We start from the raw sequence: 8,792 nt of genomic DNA, 5'->3' as shown, positions 1-8,792 counted from the left end.
GGTGCCGGGCTCCGGGCGGTGCCGCCGGCCCCGCCGCTCACGATTGCACAATCGAGGAAGCGAGAGGAGGGGAAAGGAGGGCGGGAGGCAGGGAGGAGGGAAGGAGGGGAGCGCCGGCGCAGCGCCGAGCCCGGGGGCTGCGGTCCTCCCCCGCCTCCTCCTCCTCCTGCGGGGAGCCCCGGGAGGAGCGGCCCCCCCGGCCGCCCGGTGCCCGAGGATCCCCGACGGGGGCTGCGGTCCTCCCCCTCCTCCTCCTCCTCCTCCTCCTGCGGGGAGCCCCGGGAGGAGCGGCCCCCGCGGCCGCCCGGTGCCCGAGGATCCCCGACGGGGCGGCCCCCCAGCAGCCGCGGCCCCCCAGCAGCCACGGCCCCCGGGACGGGCACGGAGCTCGGGTGCTGAAGCCCCCGGCAAGTGCTAAAAACTAACGGGGAGAGCCCGCTGGCGATGCGGGCCCATAAACCCGACGTGCCCAGAGAAGAAGAGCCGTGTCCGAAGGTGATATCCCACTTGCTCCCGCAGTGACACAAACAAAGTCGGGATCTGGCTCACCGAACGCAAACAGTTCCTAGTTAAACATAATACTTGATAGAGAGCGCTCGGGGTAGAGTCCTAACCGCAGTGAAGACTTTGGGCAAGTTCTCCTCCAGCGCCAGAGAGGATGGGTTTCTCTTCTTTTTCCTTTCTTTTCCCTTCCTCTTTCTCGTCTCTTTCTCATCTTTTTCTTTCTTTCTCTCTTTCCCTTTCCCATTAAAAAACTTAACAACCAAACACAATCCCAGTGAAACCCCATTCATCACTATCTTCCAGTTACGATAATTGTCGGAGACCGGAAGGGCTCTGTTTCTGTAAAGGCGCAATTAATCTAATAGAGGCCTCCGCGTTAAACACTGGCACGGCACTACCCAAATCAAAAGATACCTGCGAGGCTTGGACGGGCTGTGCCGGCTCCTGTTTGTGTGAAGATTTGCAGAGAGATCAAAGCGAGGAGAGGAGATGGTAAAAGCACCAGCTGTGCTGAGAAGCGTTGGTCGTGCCCTGGCAGTGGTCCTGGGGAGAAGCTAGGAAAGCAAGCTTTGGGGCTGGGTGTTAGCTGAAGGAGGCTGAAGGCTGCCAGCGAAGGAACGATATCCCGCTGCTTGGTTCCTTCCAGCTCCGGGACAATGGGATTTTGTAAATAGGATGGCAAAAACCTGCTTCCAGCATCACTTTCTTATCCTGCTGGATGCCACCTACCCAGCCCCGAACTGGGTGAACTGCTCAGCTCCAGAAGGGCCACAACAGACACAGGAGCAGCCTTTCGCCGTGACCACGTACCCCATCGGGAGCCCAAAACCTAATCTCCCAACATTTTCACCCACTGCTGAACTTGGGCTTTTGACTAATCTCTACCTGCTCCTCACAGCCAGCATGACCAGCAGTGAGCTCCTGCCCAGGAGCCTATTTTATTCTGAATAATATAACGAGTGAAAGAGGAGACAGCAGAGGCTTGGAAGCAAGTTCTCAGGTGTGTGGATAGATGAGGAAAAATGAGATGTAGATGAAGCAACAGACCACGGGCATTCAGGCGAAATTCACCCAAGTGTATCAGGTCCACGGTTCAGTATTTTGATGGTTTCTGTGGGATCCTCGGCGCTGGGGTGCGATTACTCTGAGCGGAGCAGCAGGCTGCATGCGGAGATGCGAGCCAGCGTGCAATTCATTCACTGCTTCCTACTATTCATTCGTGTTCCAGTTCTGTAAACAGCCAAACAGCAGAAAAGGGAAGCACAGCAATCTGTAAATCTGGAGGTGGGGAGGCACAGGGAGCAGAGTTCAGGTTTTCTGGTGTCAGAAGAGAGGCAGTGGTGCTGTACGACAGGGCAGGCTGGCTGGAGGATGAAAGAAGCTGCCGAGAGGCTGTCAAAGCCCCGGGCCAACACTTTTCCCCTTCCTCTCTGGCAATGCGGTATCGCAGCCAGAAAGGGAGTGAAGCCCTGATGCCTGCAGATGTCATTTGGACAGACACTGGCTCCGGCACGGGCTAGAGGCAGCCGCTCTGCGGCTGGGAGCAGCCGGGAGGGAGAGCAGGGAGGCAACACCGGCAGGAAAGGAGCCGGCCTCCCCGGCCAGACCCTTCGCCCCTACCCAGGGTCGCTGGCTTCAGCAGCATTTTTAGACTCTTGCTCCACATCACCCCCCCTCATTTACCAGCTCCTGCTCCCCGCAGGCTGCGGGGAGCTTGCTGCCTGCCCCTAAAACACCCGTGCCAAAGCACGCCGTTGTTTTCACGCCGAGTGGTGTGACACGTGGGTTAGTACGAGACAACTCTCTGCTCTCACCCCCTGACGACAGCCCATTTCATCAGCCTCTTGTTTTCCACCACAGATAGACACCATATGAAAACACAGGTGCACAGAGCCTTGCCCAAAACGTCCACACACCCACCTATGGCTTCCCCCTCAGCCCTTTCCCCCGCTGCTGGATCTCCAAGGCTTTTGTGCACTGAGACACAGCAGAAACCTGCTCTGCGGTCTCCAGGAGCTTCCCTCCCTCGCCCGCTGTTGCTCTTTCGGGCCCGCTGACAAACACCCACAGTGCCAGGGGCTCCCCGCTTGTCAGGACAGGACTAGGAACTGTGGGCGTGAGAATTAAAAGGGTGTATTTGTAAGTTAAAAATAAAACTATTCCTTTTATTTGTGTCTTAACGCAGATTCCAAGGCGCTCTACCCATAGCTGGATGCTAGAAAACGCATGCGGGGAAAGGCAGCTGGGAAAAGAGAGAGCGAGCAAGAAAGAGCGTGTGTATCCGCGAAGGGCTGCAGGGAGCAACGAGGGGGGAATTGCCCTTCACAGATCCCGCAGCTGGGTCCACGCTCCGTCTCTCCCCCCGCGACTCGTGTTTTGTTCACCATCCCCGTGACACGCTGCGAAGGGTCCCAAAGAAGCGCTCTCAAGGGCTAAACCCCCTGGCATGACCCACGAGGGACCTGGGAGACTGACGTCTGGGTCTGCTGGGGACTGCCCTGCCCATCTCACATCAGTCAACTCACTCCACCTCTCCGCCTCTCCTTTGCAAAAGGGTACAAAATCGTATTGCAGCTCCCTGGAATAAAGATGGCTCTTTATCAGCTCCCTTCTCTCACCAGACCATCACCTGCCGGAGTTGAACTCCTACTCTTTGGTTCCTAAACAAGCCCTAAGACGTCTCCAAGATAACAGCTCAGGACCTCAAACTGCTGTGTGTAAGGGCACACATGCCTGAGGAGAAGGGAGCAGGACTCACGTCAGGAGACGGAGGCAAAGGTTTTACTACTAAAAAGCTGGGGGTGATTTCCCATCGCCATCTGGGGTAGATGAAGGGAGGGGACAGCGGTGGCAGGTCAGGTGCGAGGAGCGCGTCCTCCCATCGCTGCCAAGCGTGCCACTCTCACATCTGCGCAGGTCCGGCACCCAAGAGCGAGGATGGAGCAGTCCTTACAAATACCATTCCTGCTTTTTAAGATTCACCCAAAGCACGTGTGTACAACAGTGCTTCGCTGCTCGTTCAGACCACCAGGTCAATCCACCCTCAGCTTAATAACACACACAGAGGTAAGGAGAGGCTAGAGGGGAAGGTTCAGCCACGGGAGGAATTTCGGCCAGCAACCTCTGTCAGGCCACAGCTTTAGGATAACAGATTTGAGCTCTGTGCTGAACCCCTTTGCGTAGGCAAAGCGGAAAGGCACGAGTCCTAGTGGTGGTTTGGCTAGCTGGCTTGAACTGCAAAGTCCAACTTGCCTGGCCGTGCGTAGAAAGAGAGATCTAGGGCCGGACCTGGCTGGCAGCGACTCTGCTCGGTAGTAAAGGAAAAGGATTTATCATAGAGCTCATTAGAAAACATCTGGGCTCAGCAAATGACCTGGAATGCGACTCGGCAGCGGGGCGCTCCTCTCTTCCCGAGTCCCGAGAATGCGAGCTCCCGCAGGGTAAGACTCGAGCCAGCTGTTTCCTCTAATCCCATCAGCCTTTCCTTCGACAGGGGTCCAAACGCTCGGTGAGCAGGAGAGAACGAGAAAGTCCCGTTCCCTCCCCTTGGTGACTGGGATTAGTGGTTTCTCTGTAGTGCCGTGCCAATGCATTTTGGGGCCCTGGGGCAGCAGTAAAAAAAAATGTACCCCTCCCATCTCTGAGCAAGTCCAAGTGTGTTTAATCGCTTTATTTTCCACCTTGCCCAATCGCTCCCTGCTCCCAGGCACTCTAGGCCCCTTCGTCCCTCCCTCCCTCGCTTCCCCAGCAACTCAGGTCATGCAAAATCCTTCTCCTATTCAGTTCATGTCTGCAGGGGCAGCTTCTATCAGGGAGGGCTGGGCAGAAGCTGCTGGGCTTCATTTGCAGGTGCCCTCTTCCCTCCGAGTTCAAACAGTTTTTTTCCTTCTACTTCAAAAAGACCAGTTTCCTCCGACTCCATTACAACCGGCTAAATCCCCTCTGATAACCATCTTATTTTCTGCTGCACAACTTCCCCCTGCTGCAATCGCTCAGAACCTCTTATTATATTCATTATTTTGCTTGCAGCACTGCCTGAAGGCCCCAGCCAAGCTCAGGGCCTCGCCACAATAGGTGCTTGTATGCGTTTAGAGACAGTTCTGGCACCGAAGCGCCTACAAACTGTCAACCAGCAGTACAAACTTAGAACGTACACATGTGTGCAGGGAACATTTTGCACATTACCGAAAGGAAACCAGCACCCGCCTGAAACGGGGTGACTCAGCCCAGAGCAATATTGCACGGCTCTTGCATAGGAAGAGGTTCACGCGCAAACTCTCTGGCCTTAAAGAAAAGCACCCGAAATCAGAAGTCTCAAAGCGCCAGTTTCTGAAGTCCGGCTACTCCAAGAGAGCGACAGCATTTTTTTAAATGAGGGTAACAGAGAAAAAAAGAATGTATATATAAGTATTCGCTAACAGATGAAAGTCTTTTGCTCGCACTCCCCTCACCTTACAGAAGACAAATTATATAATCCTTAAGGTGATAATGTGATTTTCATATTTTAGAGGGTGTGGCTCATAAAATCATGGAAATGTGGGACCCTGAGAAATCTGCTTTCATTGCCTCCCTCTCCTCCTACCCCGAAGCAGGATCATGATGTGTGAGTTTGTGAAGCAGATAATACTATTGCAGCTGATGAGGAACCGAATGAAACTGGCCAGGAGTCTTAGCTTATCACTGCTTTCGTGAACATGCCGAGCGATCTGTGCTAGCACTGGACCAATTTTTCATCGTTCTGGTTTTAATTTTGGTAACAGGGACTGCCTCAGTGCCTGCTCCAATGTATGATAAGAGTTAACATCGAAGCCTCGGTTAAATAATGACAGGCTCATCCTGTGCTCAGAGGAGTCACAGTGACCTTCTCTCTATCTGCCAGCCTACCTCTATTTATACCTAATATGGATATAAAATCCACAACTTAGCAGATAGTAACCTAGAGCCTCCCACAAGCATGGGAGGCTCTATGTCGCCTACTAGGATGCTCCCAAAGATTTAAGGGAATTATTTCTCAGGCCTTAAAAGAACCCAGTAAATTCACTTTCTCTGTTCTGTCTGACAAGGTGCAGACAGCAGGACTATGTGGACTTTCCCATACGGTCCTTCCAGCGCACCTCCAGTCCTACAAACACTCCTGCAGTTCCAGTCCCAGGCTTCCATCCACCAGAGATGCATTTATTGACATATGAAATACCCCAACTCTCGACAGATTATCTACAAAACCATGTAATCTTCGGAGAGAGAATGAAACAAAAACCGGGCCCTGGGCTTGGAAAAAGGAGTGGGGGGAAGCACACACCATCAGCTATTCCCTCAAACAAAACCGAGGAAAACAGTCCAAAAGGGAGGAGCTGGAAGAACAAAGCAGCAATGATCGGCATGGAAACAGGTTGTCTTACATCTGAGAACCACGCCAGGGACTTCTTCAGGGAGTGTCTAACAAACAGGGCCCTTGAGCTAAAAAAATTCTGCATTTAGTTCATACCAGATTAAGCCATGGGACAGAGACCAGGAACACTGCAGTCAACCTTTATGGCCTTAGAAGTGTAAGAGAATTTATGGCCAACAAGAACAGTTAGATCATCTGATATGAATCCATGTGTGTTACAGGTCATTTGATTTCACCCAGTCACTCCCAGGTGGAGCACAATAACTCGCATTTAAGGCATCAAGAGTTGGAAAATCCACCCATTCCTCTACCAGCTTATCCCAGTCTCTCTGCTTGTAATTCGGTGCCTCACTGCTCGTCTGCATGGGTCAAGCTTTGGCCTCCAGCCATTGCTTCTCATCATGCCTCTCCCTGTTAGCAGCAAACCCTTCAGTCCCTGGGTTTTTCTGTCACCCCTAGGTCCCTGTGATCTCTACATATGATAGCATTTGTTGTGCCTCGATGTTGAACTTCACATTTGACTATATCAAAATCTCCGTTGCTCCACTTTCTTTTCATTTACATAGCATCCCACCAAATAGCAATTATTTGTCTGCCACCATTTTTATATTTACTTCCAGATAATGAAATACAGATAATACAAAGCATTATACTGACTCCTGCGGGAGACACGGCATCCACAGACCCCAGAGCACCACTGTTTCGCAAATCAGGCCATCAGGACATGAAATGATTTTCTTCTCCTGTGGCCTCAATCAACCTTTGAACGTAGGAAGAGGCTGCTAAAGAGAGAGATGACACAACCCACGGCAGTTACCTTCAGTCTAAGCCTCTTTTCCCCTTACTCCATCGGTAACTACAGCCCTCTCTCCCTTATGGCTCTGTGCTACAGCACATTGTCCTGGAGAGAAGGCACAGGAGTTTGGTGATGGAGAAGCAGGTGACTGGAAGAAATGAAAGGGTGGATAAAAAAGCGCGGAAATACTCCCCTTTCCACAGCACACCTTTACCTTGTTATTCCAGCATCTTCAAAGAGCAGAAGCCAACGTATTTCGTGAACCGTGGAGTGCGATTCAATCCAGCGCAGACGGGTAGTGAACTGCGGTGTCCCACAATATACGCTACCTGACTGCACAGAGCTGAATTTCACCCGAATGAAGTAGGTCTTAAAGCCAGGACCAAGTGGAAAGAGTATCACCATTTCCGTTTTACAGGGGAGAAAACTCTGGTGCTGTCTACCACAACTGGACTCCCATATCCTCAGGGCTCACGGCTCACGGGATTAGTAATGGTTTTGGGTTAAGCTGTTAGTCGCTACTAACAACTTCAAGTGCAGCACCGAGGGGGAGGACGAATACCCTCTAAACCTTCTAAAAAGAACACACTCCTTCATACAACAGGAGATTTATGAACTGAATTTGAACTGATAAGGGCATGACCTTTTCTGGGAAGGGGCATACACTCCTAACCCAGAGCTGGAGTCTTTACAAGCACTACCAATAAAGACTATAGATGAAGAGTGATTTATTAGTCACCAACAACTTTCTCAGCATCTTTACAAGCTACAGGAGGTGGGTATCCACCACCACGAGGAACATCCAGCTCTAAATAGCTAGCAATGCTGTGCAGCTAAGTGCTGACAGCCAGAAGTCACAAGAGAAACAGCGATCCACAGCTGAATTTCCATAAACTACGTTCCCATTTAGTTTCAATCTCAGCTAAGCATTTCACTGTGGGTGGGCTATAGGCTGGACTCTCAGAGCAGTTAAGACACAGTACGCATTGCATACAGCTGCCTACTGGAGCTGGCGTGCCAAAATTTCCACCAGTCCCATTTACAAAGGCAGGGGCGGGGTGGGAGACGAGGAAAAAGTTTGTTTATTTCTTACTGTCGGGATGTGTGTGGTAGGGGGGAAAAGCAACAAAACCCAGCCAGCTCAGAGCAAAAGGAAGGGTCAGCAATGCCTCGCTGATTCACAACACTGCTGAAAAAAGGGGTTTTCCCAGCAGGTCACTGCTCACGTGTTCCCCAGCTCTGCCACCAGCCTCTCCCTTCTAGCTGAAGCGTAAGTGCTATACCTCGTGGTAGATCGCTACCACAAAACCCACAGTCTCCTTTAGTCCGCTCATGCACCCACCGCTTGCATTTGCAAACAAGCACCTTTGTGATTTCTTTTGCATTGCTCCAAAAACTCGGAGGGAACCCAATAAAAATATCTGGAAAACCAATTCCTTCTCCTTTGGAGAATCATCCCTGTGAACCCTCTGGAGGAGTTGAGTTACGCTATCACGGCTGCATTTCCACTACGGGAATGAAACTGTCTCCTTGATGTCCTCCCTCTATCTCGATCTGTTACCCACGTTCATATTTAAGGTAGATCTACTAAGGCAGCGACTATCTTCTGGTATTATGCTTATGTTATACCTAGCACAGCGCTGTCCTGTCCCAGGAGAAGGGCTCCTAGATGGGGCTGTGATGCCAAGAACTGGTAATACATTTCACTATTTTCTCTCCTTATCAGATTCAGATTTACACCAAAGTTAATACTGAGGATCTCAGTGTTTTCCACCTATTAGTGATTCTATAAGCAATCACCTCCTGGACAATAAAACAGAATTCCTAACTTATCAGAGATTTGCCATTAAGAATTTGGGGAAATTTGAGGAGAGTAAATGGTTGCAGAACATACCCTTCTGGAGTCTCCCAGACTATGAAGTGGGCAGCCTTCCCCTGAGACTCCATGACCTGCCAAGTGAAAAAACAGTCAGAAAGGACGGCTGATTGAGTCAATGGCTCAAGACTCAAATTAGAGTCCCAGCTGCATGCCACATTCCCTCCAAGACTTATCACTGACCTTGGCTACAGCTTCTCCCATCTATAAAATGGGAATTCTAAACC

Source organism: Nipponia nippon, unplaced genomic scaffold, assembly GCF_047370975.1.
Source record: "Nipponia nippon isolate SJK-2023a ecotype South Korea unplaced genomic scaffold, ASM4737097v1 scaffold_19, whole genome shotgun sequence".
Classification (NCBI taxonomy): domain Eukaryota; kingdom Metazoa; phylum Chordata; class Aves; order Pelecaniformes; family Threskiornithidae; genus Nipponia; species Nipponia nippon.
This window is presented reverse-complemented; position numbering follows the sequence as displayed.